Below are 11906 nucleotides of genomic sequence, written 5' to 3'. Positions count from 1 at the left end.
ATATTCTGGTTATTTAGCCTTGATGGGTTTTTGGTGCTGAACACGTAACTCAATACTGCAAGCACAGCCCTAACCAATAACACTCAGCAGCAAAGCACAAACATGCCCTTGAAGATATACCCAGATCATATCAAAAAGCAATATAAATCCATTTATACTGAAGTGTCCTGTAATATGTAATTATTACTTGAATATCCAAGACATTGAGGCCGAAGTGTGAAAGTTCTCTTAGTGTTGCAGTTTGGGTGTTGGTTGAGGAGAGTATTTGTAGGATCCTTAAAGAAGGCACAAGGACACTGGAGCTGGTGTTCACCCTGCACGTTGCCTCTTTGCTGACCTGGACACAGGGTTGGATCAGGCCCATTGTGTCTTTCAGGTTTGCTCTTCCTTATGGAAGGGGCAAGAACCATTTTCTCCACAGCTTTTATCACTTTATTTCTCTGCATAAAAAAAATATTTAAAAGAACTGGTGTCTTTTTTTAATTGTTATTTAGTTATTTTAAAACCAATAAGTTTCAGTGAGCCCCAGGTGAGCTGACAGTTTTTGTAGCAAGATGGTCCTTTGCTTCTTTTTTTTCCAACCTACTCTGAAGGTCCTTTATATAGTCTTGATAGGTGTAGTTAGAGAATTAGGCTTTCCAAAGAATTAAAAGCCTGCCTGTAATGTCCTTTTACTGTTTTCCCTGGTGTCCCGTAATGTTTTGTTTTAAAATGCTGAATTCCATGTCTAGGAAGTGGTGGTGTTAGGTTTGGTGTGCAATAGTGAAGGTGAAAAGACAGTGCATAAAGGACCAAAAGTACCAGAACTGCTGCCAAAAGGTGCCAGCCAGCCACGGGCCTGTTGCTGTAATCTCGGTGCTTTCTGTGAATTAAACTTCTTCAGCCACTGGAGGAGGAATGGGGCATTTTGGGGAGAGGGAGGGGGAGAGGTTCTTGGTAACAGGTCACAGCTGGGGACAGGCTCGGTCGTTGTTGGCACGTCCTGAGGAACTGCCACGTGAAATGATGGCATGTCTGTGCCTGGGAATGTTACAGAGGTGCTGGTTTCCTTTTTGAGTAGAGGAGGGAAAGAAACGGCTGGGGTTTTCATCCCTAGGAGATTCCTTTGTGCTCCTGAGATTTCTCTTTAAAGCCTTTTTAAATCCTCTTTAAGGAGAATCAGAATGTCTCTGGCCTACCAAGGATTTGAGTTTAAAAGTTTTTGTTTTGAAGACCTTTTACTACCAAATGCTGAATGTAACTGCCATAAATTTCAGGAAAAAAAGCCACGAACATGATGCTGTTTCCTGTGGGTGAGTCTCTGGTGAGCACAGTGTTGGTTCGTATTGCTTGAAAACGTTCTTGTTCTGGTAAGCCAAATTCTCAGAGAACTGGAGAACTCACTGCCATGGGAATGGGGAGGGGTGAAGAGGGTGGGAGAGGGGGCAGAGCTGTGTGTTGGCATGAGTGAGTCACGGTGTGCTGGGAGAGCTGGAGCAGCAGGAAGGCAGTGGGGACAGAGGGGGAAGGATGCTCGTGTGTGGGTACAGCTGGGGACGTGGTTGAGCCTGTACTACTTGAGAATTAACCTCTGCTAAGTTAGTAGTGTGTGTTCTGTACCTTTTAATTGTGCTTTACCTCTATTGAAAAGCTTTGTACTGCCTCTCCTCTTTGGTAAAGCCTTTATAAATCTAAATTAACGAGCTTGCACAATCTTGTATACAGGAACCCCATCTTGTCTCTTAACGTGATTATTAATGTATTATTCTGTAAAAACTGATTAAAAGGAGAGCAGTTTAACCGCCTGGCTTTGACGTTTCTGCCTTGTTCCAGTGCCATCACCAGTTCTGCTGGGGATGGCAGTGCAAGTGTGAGCAGCTTCCCACTAACTCTGTGAGGTTTCCCATTGGGGATCACTGCTCTGCTCCACCCTCACACCTCTCAGGGAAGGGACAGTGGCAAAAAAGAACCAAAATCCAGTTAAAGGGAAAGGAAGCATTGCTGCATTGACTGCTTAACACAGAGCTCTTCAGATATTATTTTAAATCCTGTGGCTTGGGCTGTTCTAAGAGCTTGAGAGGAAAGAAGTGGCTCTGCCTGTGGCAGGGCCGTGCCCATCCCTCTGCTGCCTGCTGTTTGATGCCTTGATGGGAGTGGTCAAGTCCAAAAGTGTTACGTTTGGCATCTTGTTTGTTAAGAAATGTTAATTTTGCCTGTGAGACAGGAGCATTTTCTCAGCTGTCGTGCACCCAGCCCGGTCCTGGCGCCGGCAGGGGCAGGTGGGCACAGCGGTGGGACCGGGGCGGGGGCGCGGCCGTGGCGCTGCCACGAGCTTGGTCCCCGCAGTGTTATTGACCTTGATTCTCTCTCATTTGCATCCAGCATTTTTCATCCTCTGGAATATGGTGTTTGGGGACCTTTCCATCATTAAGTGGATTTACAGCAATTTCCTTATGTGTTTTCTCCAAGGGATTCTGTTATGAGAGGCACATTAAATCTCCATTAATACCTCATTATCCGACTGATAAGATTACCATGATAATGAGGCAGAAATTCTAATTGTTTCACTTCTTATTGTGCCTTTCATTAAATCACATACCTGGAAGTTGCTGTCGGAGAGGAGAGCTCCAGCCTGCAGAGCTCGAGAGGTGACCTGGTTCTGTGCATCCTGGTCCTGTCCCACAGTGCTCGGGGGATGCTGGGGCGTGCTGGCCTTTTCTCCCAGGCTCCTGTGCCTCCTGCCACGGCCTCCCCTCTGTGGCAGTGCCACCAGGAGGGCTTCTGGTGGCCCCAGGGCCTTTGGCAGCCTGCCCTGGGAGCGTGGATTTGGAGAGACCATGTCCCACATGCCCCGTGCCCGTGCCCTGGTTGTGTGGAGCCGTTGGCTCCGAGTGCAGGGTGTGCAGCCTCCGCCGGAGCTGTTAGAACCCATCAGGTCAATGATCCATGAACTAAGAAGTCTCTAAGCAGGAGCAATTATTGTCTATCATGTGTCAAAGGCGCCCGTATTGACCCCGATAGATGGAGCCATTATGTCCTGTAGAGGCAGCGATCCATGAACGGAGGGTTCACGGGAGCAGAGGTCTCAACACACCACACCAGCGCCGTCCACCCGTCCTGCCCGGCCCCGCAGGGTGAGGGATGCACAAGGTGAGGGGACAGGGATGGATCTGGGGAGGGGAGCAGTGTGGATGCTGCCAGCTCAGTGTTCTGCTGGAGCAGCCTGGAGCCAGGCCAGGCTGGGGGAACAGCCCCACTGGGCCCCAGGGCTCCTCAGGGGATGTTCTGCATCTGCCCCAGGCCCCGCTCCCCTGGGGTGTGTGCAGGGATTCCGGTGACCAGCACGACCTGAGCTCTGGTCCAGGAACAGAGACACCTCTGTGGGGCCATGTTGGTCACACACTGCTGGTGAGAGCCCCTGCCTGGTCCTGACAGGCAGCCCACAGCCAACCTCGTTAGGAAACACCACAGAGCCCTGCTTGGCACCAGATCCAGCTCTGGATCCCCTAGTTCCTTAAGTGTGGGGGGGGCTGGGGCCATTTCTGCAGACAGTCTGTTCCTCAGGCTCAGTTAACGAGGTAGAGGAGCCCACAGTGGATGGCACCTCTTGGCCTATGGGGCAGGGGGTCCCCAGGACAAGGACTGTGTGAGCCCCTCTTTCAGCACAGCACTGGGGTTGGCCATGGAGCCCCTGGCTCAATGCCCTGAGTGGAGATGGAGCTGGGCCCTGGCCCCTGGCCCCCTGCCCAGGCTTCTGGCATCCAGATCTGCTGCAGAACAGAACGTTATCCTGCACAAGTGGACTCAGACTCCTCCTGTGCCAAGGAGGAGATGTCTCCATAGTAACTGGCACATTTGGAGGGCAGGAGGTGCAAGGGACTGAGACAAAGCCTCTGTGAGAGCTCTGGGCAGACCCCACAGCCCAGGGTACCCTTGGGCACATGGTGCTGCTCGGCCAGGGGCACAGGCTGCTCCAGCCCCCTGGCCCTGCTGCTCCATCAGGAGCCAGGTATGGCCCCCCCAGCAGTGCCCCCGGTGCTGATGGCAGAGCCCCTGTCCCTGTGGTGGCAGGGGTGTCACCGCTGTGGGGAGGGGTGCCTTTTAGCACCAGCCTGCAGAACCAGAGCAGAGGGGGCAGCCATGGTCGTGCCTGGGGCTCTGGGCTGGGGCAGCTGCATGGCAGCACCTGGGCCAGGCAGGTGCAAGGTGGGTGGTGGGTGCCCTGTGGGGAGCGGGTGCCCTGCCCACCACTGCCCACCTCTGCCAGCCCCGCCGGCAGCACCACCACTGAGCCACGGCACCAGCAGAGTCATCGGGCTGGGGTTAATCAACATTCATTCATGTTTCCAAGTGTAAATTGAGCATTTGTTTAATTATGTGTAAGCAGCAATACATTCTGGCCATTATCTAAATCACTATTTTATTTCCTGGATGTGGTTTCATAATGCTGGGTTTGTGCTCCAGCCTCTGCATCATTAACAGAGAAGAGTTAATGAATATAAAAGCGTAAAGGCTAATTACACTTTAATTTACAATCATGGTCTCATTTTGGGACCACATGAAATCTGTTTTGAAAACAATTAAAACAAAAAAAAAAACCCAGTGAAGGTCTGGTGAGTGGAAGGGTTTTGGCACAAAGTGAGCAGTGGCCGCCGGGCCCATGGTGCTGTGGCTGCTCGGTGTTAGAAAGGCCAGGGCTGCCCATGGCTCCCAGGAGCCTGGTGGGTCCCTTGTGCTCCCCTGGGCCCTGCAGGGTGATGACCTGGGCTGGCAGTGGGACCCCCTGGGGCTGGTGCTGGTGTGGGGACAGTGCCGAGGATGTAAATTGGAGCCCAAGGGGGAGCACAGTTCACCTGAAGGAGACAAAGATTTATTGGGCTGCAGCTGTTGAAAGCAAAATCCAGCGAGAGTGCTGACTCCAGCACTTTGCAGTATTTCCCATTCCCAGCACCCATGGCCGTGCCTCCCTGGAGCAGGTACCAGAGCCTGGCCCTCAGGGGGGACGGTGCCTGAAGGTGAAGCTCGTGGCAGGAGCGGTGATGGGAGTGGGTCGGGCTCTGTCTCTGCTGCTCTGCAGGAGGATCAGGCTGAGCAACAGGGCTTTGGTGACCCCAGGTGTTGGGGCAGCTCCCTGCAGGCTGCAGCAGACAGAGCCCCTGGGTCTGTCCCCCACCACCAGTCACCCATGGCAGAGACCATGGCTTCACTCGAGGGTGTCCCTGAGGCTCTGGGGCCTGTCATACCACCATGTCCAGGTCTAGGACAGGAGCTGTCCCCACTGCCATGGAGTTGCCCTTCTGGAACCAACTGTGGGTTACAGGTGGGATTTTGGGGCTGAGGTGTTGGCTGGGAGGAGAGCAGGGCTGGGGGAGCAGGACTGGAGCATGGGGCTCATGTGCTGTGATCAGGTGTGTGCACACACGTGTGCTCCCGTGCTTTGTGATGGGTGAATTTCTGTTTGTATTTCCTTTATTCTGATTCCCTCAGAAATGGCATAAGAGCTGTGTGCTGAGTGCAGGAGGGAGCAGTGGCCTCGGAGCCAGAGGCTCGTTCCGGCAGAGGAAATAAATCTCCCTGAGAAAACCACTTTGCTCACACAATTCCAATCCCACAGGGCATCGTGGCATCACTCACTTCTTGTTTTATTTAGCTGATAATCTTTTATTTGGCCAGTCAAGCCCTATGGAAGCAGGATGCCTTTACTGGGTGTTGGAGTGGGGGGCTCACAGACCCGGGCACTGGGAGGGCAGTGATGCCCGGGGGTGCATCCTGTGCCAGGGGCTCAGCTCGGACTGTGCCGTGCTGGGACTTGTGTCCTGGGTGGGTCCCCTGAGCTGACACCCTGCAGAAGCACTGAAACCCCTGTGGTTTTGCTTGCCCTGCCCATGGTGGAGGACAGGACATGTCTTTCTGCTGCCAGGTGTCTCTGGAGGTGGCTCAGGGACATCTGCTCAGCAGGATTTGCAGGACTCAGCACTTGTGGTGGACCCACGGGCTCTGTGGGTGCCTCTCCCTCTGATGGATGTGCTGAACTGGGACAGTGGAGGCTCCTTCACCAGCGGGCACCGTCACAGGACCCAACTGCCCTTGCTGGGAATGTGGGTGCGGGGGCTCTGCTGTCCCCCTGGGTCTGTGTGGGGTCCACATGCCCAGCAGTGTGGGCACATCTCTGCTCCCATACAGGCACCTGAGAACCCCTCCCCTCCCTGTCCCTCTCCAGGGCTAATGCAGGAGCTGTGCCACAGTGGAAACCTCGCGTGTCCCTCAGACAGGTTTGTCATCCAGCTTGTCACCGAGGCGGGGCCGTGTCAGTAATGAACGTGTCAGTAATGTCCAGGGGCTGAGTGCCTGCGGCTGCTAATTGAAAGCGCTCACAGTTGGGAATTGGGGTGGGTTAGGCACACTCCCTGCACTAACAGGGATTTGCTGTTCAAAATTCCATGGCTGCTGAGGGCAGCAGAGGAGGAACAGCCCCTGTGCCCTGTCCGTGCTGGGAGCAGGCACTGGCACCACACGGGTCAGACACAGACCTACATCCCCCTAAGAAATGCAGCACCCCAACCTGCAGCTGAGGTGGCAGCTGGGGCTGCTGGGACTGCCAGAGCTGCTGGGGCTGGGGCTGCTGGGGGCTCCAGCTATTTGGGGAGGTGTTGGCTGTGATGTGTTTGTGCCTCATGAGGGGTCAAGGCTCACCCATGACCCTTTGCAGTGGCACCAGTGATCACAGGGCTTGGTGGCAGTAGTGTGGGGAGGTAGCTTGTGTGGGGCACCAACACAGCCCTCGTCAGCCCTTGTCAGCATTCCCACCTTCCCACTAATCCTTGTCATCCCAAATCTTATCGGCACTGATTTGATATTTACTTCCAGATTGCGGATGAACATGTTGAACATCATCATCTGATGATGATTCCCCATTGACAACCACTTTTTGAGACCTGTCAGTCAGCCAATTCTTAATCCTTTTAATGTGAGCTCTATTGATATTATATAGAGCTAATTTTTTAATCAAAACGTCATGTGCTATTAAATCAAACGCCGAACAGAAGCCGAAGCGTACCACAGCTTCTCAGTTACTTTTATTAGTTAAACTTCTAAATTAAAGGAATGAAACCAAATTTTTTGACAAGCCCAAATTCCCATCCAACCATGCTCCTGGCACTGGTTGCAGCCCCACTTGCTGTCCCTGGCAGCCGTTCCAGCTCCTCAGCTGCTGCCCGGGCATGACTGTGGCCAGAGGGGTGAGCGCGGCCGGCGGGGCTGGCACGGGCTGGACGTGCCAGGGAATGGCCGAGTGCTGGGGTGGCCTCGATGCAGAGCTGCTGCTGGGGCGGAGGGGCTGAATCCAGGCCACTTCCACAGTTAAAGTCCGGGTGGAGAAATGGGAATTTTTCTCCTGTGCTGGATGCAGCCTCTGACCTGAAAACGTGCCCCAGCCTCCCCGGATGCGGAGCGGGAGCAGCCGTGCAAATGCGATATGACAGCGCAAGACACACCAATATGGTTACCAGCTGTCCGGCCGCCACTGGGCCCTACTGGGTGGGCAGGCGATGCCCCAGTCGCAGATGCATTTCGGGGGGAGGAGGGAGGGCTCGGGCAGGGCCCCTACGTGCAGGCAGGCACACGCTGCCCAGTGCCAGGTCGCTGGGACCGGCACAAGTGCTCGTCAGACCGGGACAAACTCGTGGGGTCCCGCTGCTGTCACCCTGCATGGGGCTTAGGCACAGTTTGGGGCCCTGTGCCACTGTGGCCAGGCTTTGGGGACCCCTGCCCAGAGCCAGGTGAGCCAGGCTGGTGGCAAGCCTCCTGCCCAGAAACCCCCTCCAGCTGCCACCCACGTGGGCTTCTGCTCGGGTCCGTCCGACTCAAGGCAGCTCCCCTGACTGTGTCCCCTCCAGATCAACCAACCCTTTGTAAATCTAAATTAATAAGGTTGCACAGCTACAGACACAGGAACACGGACTGTGTCTTGTCTTTGTCGATCAATGCTTTCTATCATCTCATAAAGCTGATTAAAAAGCAGAGCAGTTCATCTCACCAGGTTCCACATCCCAACGTTATAAATTTGATATTCTGGTTAATGATTGTCAGCGCCGGCAGAGGACATGGAAGCTGATCAGTATTTGTAGTTTATAATTAATTATTGGAGCATTGCTGCAGAGGACACCAAGGAGGGGTTGGGACTGATTACGAATTTATTGTCTCTATAATGCCAAAGAGCAAGAGAAGGGGAGTTTGTATGTCCAGCATTGCCCATGCCAGAGGGACACAGAGCACCAGTGTGACCTGTCACGGTCACCAGCTCCACATCTGTGTCCCCAGTGTGGCTGGGAGGGTCAGCCAAGAGGGTCAGCTGCATTCCATCCCTTTCCTGTTGTCCGTGGGGAAGCTGCAGTGAACAGATGTCTCTGCCCCAGCTCTGGACACAGGGATGTTGGTCCCTCAGGCTAGATGGTGACCTGGTTGTCGATGCCAGCTGCTTGGAGAGCCCATGGATGGATGGATGATGCTGTGCATCCCTGTCTGGCAGCCCTGCCTGGGTCTTGGCCCCTCAACGACTGCGGGCAGGGCTGTGGTGGCTGGTCCTTGGCAGCCGTGTGGCACAGGGAAGAAAATTCCACCAGTGGGTCCCACAGCCACTGCCTGGGCCAGCACGGGGAGTTTGGGGACTTCTTTCTCTAGAAATAAGAAACTTGACCTCAAAGGAGTGTCCTGAGCTGTTTCTCTGGGATAAAATCCTGTAACTTGACCAGATCCCGCATCTCAGACAGCCCCGTGTCCTGGATGGGTGATGTGCTCTGGGGGCTGAGGTGGCCACTGGCCCTCCGGACAGGAGCAGGCATAGGGACAGGGACAGGGACAGGGACAGGGACAGGGCATGGCGGTGGTCGCGCAGCCCGTGCCGCGCCGGAGGGAGGGCTGCGATCGGCGGCCTCAAGGTGGCACCGTAAGAGTGGGAACGGCGAGGAGGAACAAAGGCGGCTCAGAGCCCCCTACACAGCATCAGAGCCCCCTGCCCAGCTCAGAGCCCCCTGCCCAGCTCAGAGCCCCCAGCACCGCTCAGATCCCCCAGCACCGCTCAGAGCCCCCAGCACAGCATCAGATCCCCCAGCACCGCTCAGAGCCCCCAGCACAGCATCAGAGCCCCCAGCAGTGCTCAGAGCAGGAGGGTCACAATGCCACCAGCAAAAATCCCAGCAGTGGTCACGAAAATGGGGTCATGAGGGTGGCAGGGTTGGTGGTCCTGGGGCACCCACAGCCCCCGGTCAGCACGGAGCAGTGGGACCCCCAAGTGTGAGGCTCTGCGGGCTGTGCCGAGTGTCACAGGGGCGTGTCAGTCACAGCTCGGACTGATGTCACAACACCTCGTGTCTGCAGGGACTTTGGGGGTGTATTTTATGTTTCAGTGTGCCAGATGCTCTGCGTGTGGGAAGGTGGATGCCATGTGACGTGGGGCTGGTGCCCACGAGAGATGACAGCATGGACCCACCGAGCCCTTTGGGCTCATACCACCGAGCCAGGTACGATGCCAGGGGTCCTTGCTGCCCCTCTCTTGAGGGGTCCTGTCCCTGAAATGCAGCCCAAACCCACTGCTGGCTGTGGGGTGTCCTCCTGCCCAGTCCCCTCGGCCACGAGCCTCCCGTGCCTGCTGTGAGCCTGTGCCAGCTCCCGGGGGAGCGGGGCCGGGGTGCGGGAGGTGCCCTCCTGCTAATTGGAGTGTGCTGAGGAGGAACCAGCTCAGCTCTGCCTGCCTTGACATTAAGACCTAAACTTGCTGTAAAACCAAATGGATACACACACCCACATCCACGAGGCTTTTAGTTCAGCAACAAGTGATTCCATCAAAGCCCAGCACCTAATTTAATAGCAATAATGAAAGGTGTGCGTCACTATTAATTTAAGCACTCCAACATTAGCCTTGCACTTAGAAACCAGCAAGGCAAAGCTATTTACAACTGAATGTACCAGGGCAATAAATTGAAAGGACTGGTCTGACCTGTGGTGGCGGCTTTCTTCATTTATACATAGATATATTTCTATGGATGCATTTATTCCCATCTCTTTAGCAAACCCTCCCTAATTAAGTTGAAGTGGCAGTGGAAGTGTGGCAGTAAGTGTGGAAAGAAGCTGCTAAAAACGTATTTAATTCATTATAAATAATCTTTGATAGCGTGAGGTTGGATAAAGGTTTTCGGTATCAGAGCAGGACACCAAGGAAGGCCAAGGAGATCATCCACACGCGGCAGGAGCATCCGTGTCCTGTGGTTTAACATCCTCGCAGTGGGGAAGGGGGAGAAAGGCTGGCACAGGGGGGCTGTGGAGACTGGCACCAGCAGCAGCAGCAGCTCTGGCTCCAGGAGCACCGTGGTGTGAGGCAGGGGGAGGTCGGTGGGCAGGGGGGCTCTGGCTCCGTGTGGCTGCGTGCTGCGTGTGCCCTCGGGATGATAATGTATGTGAGGAGGAAGGTGTATGTCACCCACATTAAAGGAGTTTAATGTGCTCGGAGTCACAGTATTGTACCCTTGCAGAATACATTATCTGTCACGCTGCCTTTACAGGCTGTCACCTCGCAGAGAGGCTGCAGAGTTCCTGGAAACCATTATCAGCCTCTAATGATATTATCAAAATTGGAGCAGGCGCGGTGTGGTGGGGCCGGGGGAGGCACTGCCACTGCTCTGCGTGCCCCGAGAGGTGCCTCCTGTGCCCCACCAGCCCTGGGAGCAGCGGGACGGGGGCTGCAGCTCCACAGACCCCTCTGGAGCCAAGTCCAGTGTCTGAGGCAGTGAAGGGTGCAGTGGTCGTGGGTGTCCCTGAGTGGCCCATGGAGCCACCGCCGGGACTGGGGTTGGGACCTTGGGCAGGGGCACCTGCCCCTGCCCCATAAGGGCTCTGCTCACCTGTGGGGGGGCCCAGCCCATGGGCACCGTCCCCACCATGTCCCACTCCGGGGTGCCCTTCCTGCGGGCCAGCGACCCCGCGGGAGCAGCTGAGCACTGCTCTGCCCTCTCCTTGTCAGGTGGAATTAAAAAAAAAAGGCGCCGTCTTTTTTGGAGTGTAATCTTCCGCCTGCGACAAGGAGCCACGCAAACTGATAAATTGCAGATTAAACGAGTGCCACACTCCACTCCAGCCCTGGCTGTTAATTCCCCTGTTGTGCAATTCCCGGCTCTCAGGGCCTGTCAATTCCAGCTAATCGCAGGAGGCACTAAAACACTCTGCCCTGACAGCCCCGGATCGAGGCACCCCTGACTCCCGGCTCAGGTGGATTGCACGCATCACTTATGCACAAATCAGCAATATGCCAGCAGGGAGGAATTATGTCCGATGACAGCCCAGACATGAGGTACATATTGCAGAGCCGGCGAGCCCCAGCCGCCGTGACAGATTGCGGCGCGGGGCTGCGCCTGGTGCGGGAGCAGATCCCGCTGCACGGCCCGAGCGCACCCGGAGCCACCGGCCCCGCCTGTGCCGCGGCAGGACGGGACGGCACCCCCGCACTGTCCCCAGCCTGTCCCCATCCCCAGCGCTGCCGTGGCCGGGGTTGCCCACAGGGGTGGTGCTGGCACCGTATTGAAGGAACTCCCAGTGCGTGAGGTGGGGAGGGCGCGGGGCTGGGAATGTCCCACCTGGGGTGGGGGCCAGCCCTGCTCAGCCCAGCCCGGCTCTGCTGTAACGTTTAGCTTGCCTTAGTCTGTGATCCTGAAAAGCTGAAATTAATGACAGCCTTGCAGTTGCTCATTAATAATTGCTTCATTACTGTACGCAGTTGCAGCCTCCTGACAATAATGGGGTTTGCTGGTGTATTTCTAATTATCTGGCATTCCAGCTCCCTAACAGAGCCCTGGCACTCCCCAGTGAGACCCTCCTCTCCAGCAGGAGCACAGCCCAGCCCGCTCAGCCCCGACGTCTCTGGCAGCCCACGTGCTCCT

Source organism: Manacus vitellinus, unplaced genomic scaffold (assembly GCF_001715985.3).
Source record: "Manacus vitellinus isolate BGI_N305 unplaced genomic scaffold, ASM171598v3 scaffold_27_pilon, whole genome shotgun sequence".
Classification (NCBI taxonomy): Eukaryota; Metazoa; Chordata; class Aves; order Passeriformes; family Pipridae; genus Manacus; species Manacus vitellinus.
Note: the sequence above shows the minus strand (reverse complement) of the source record.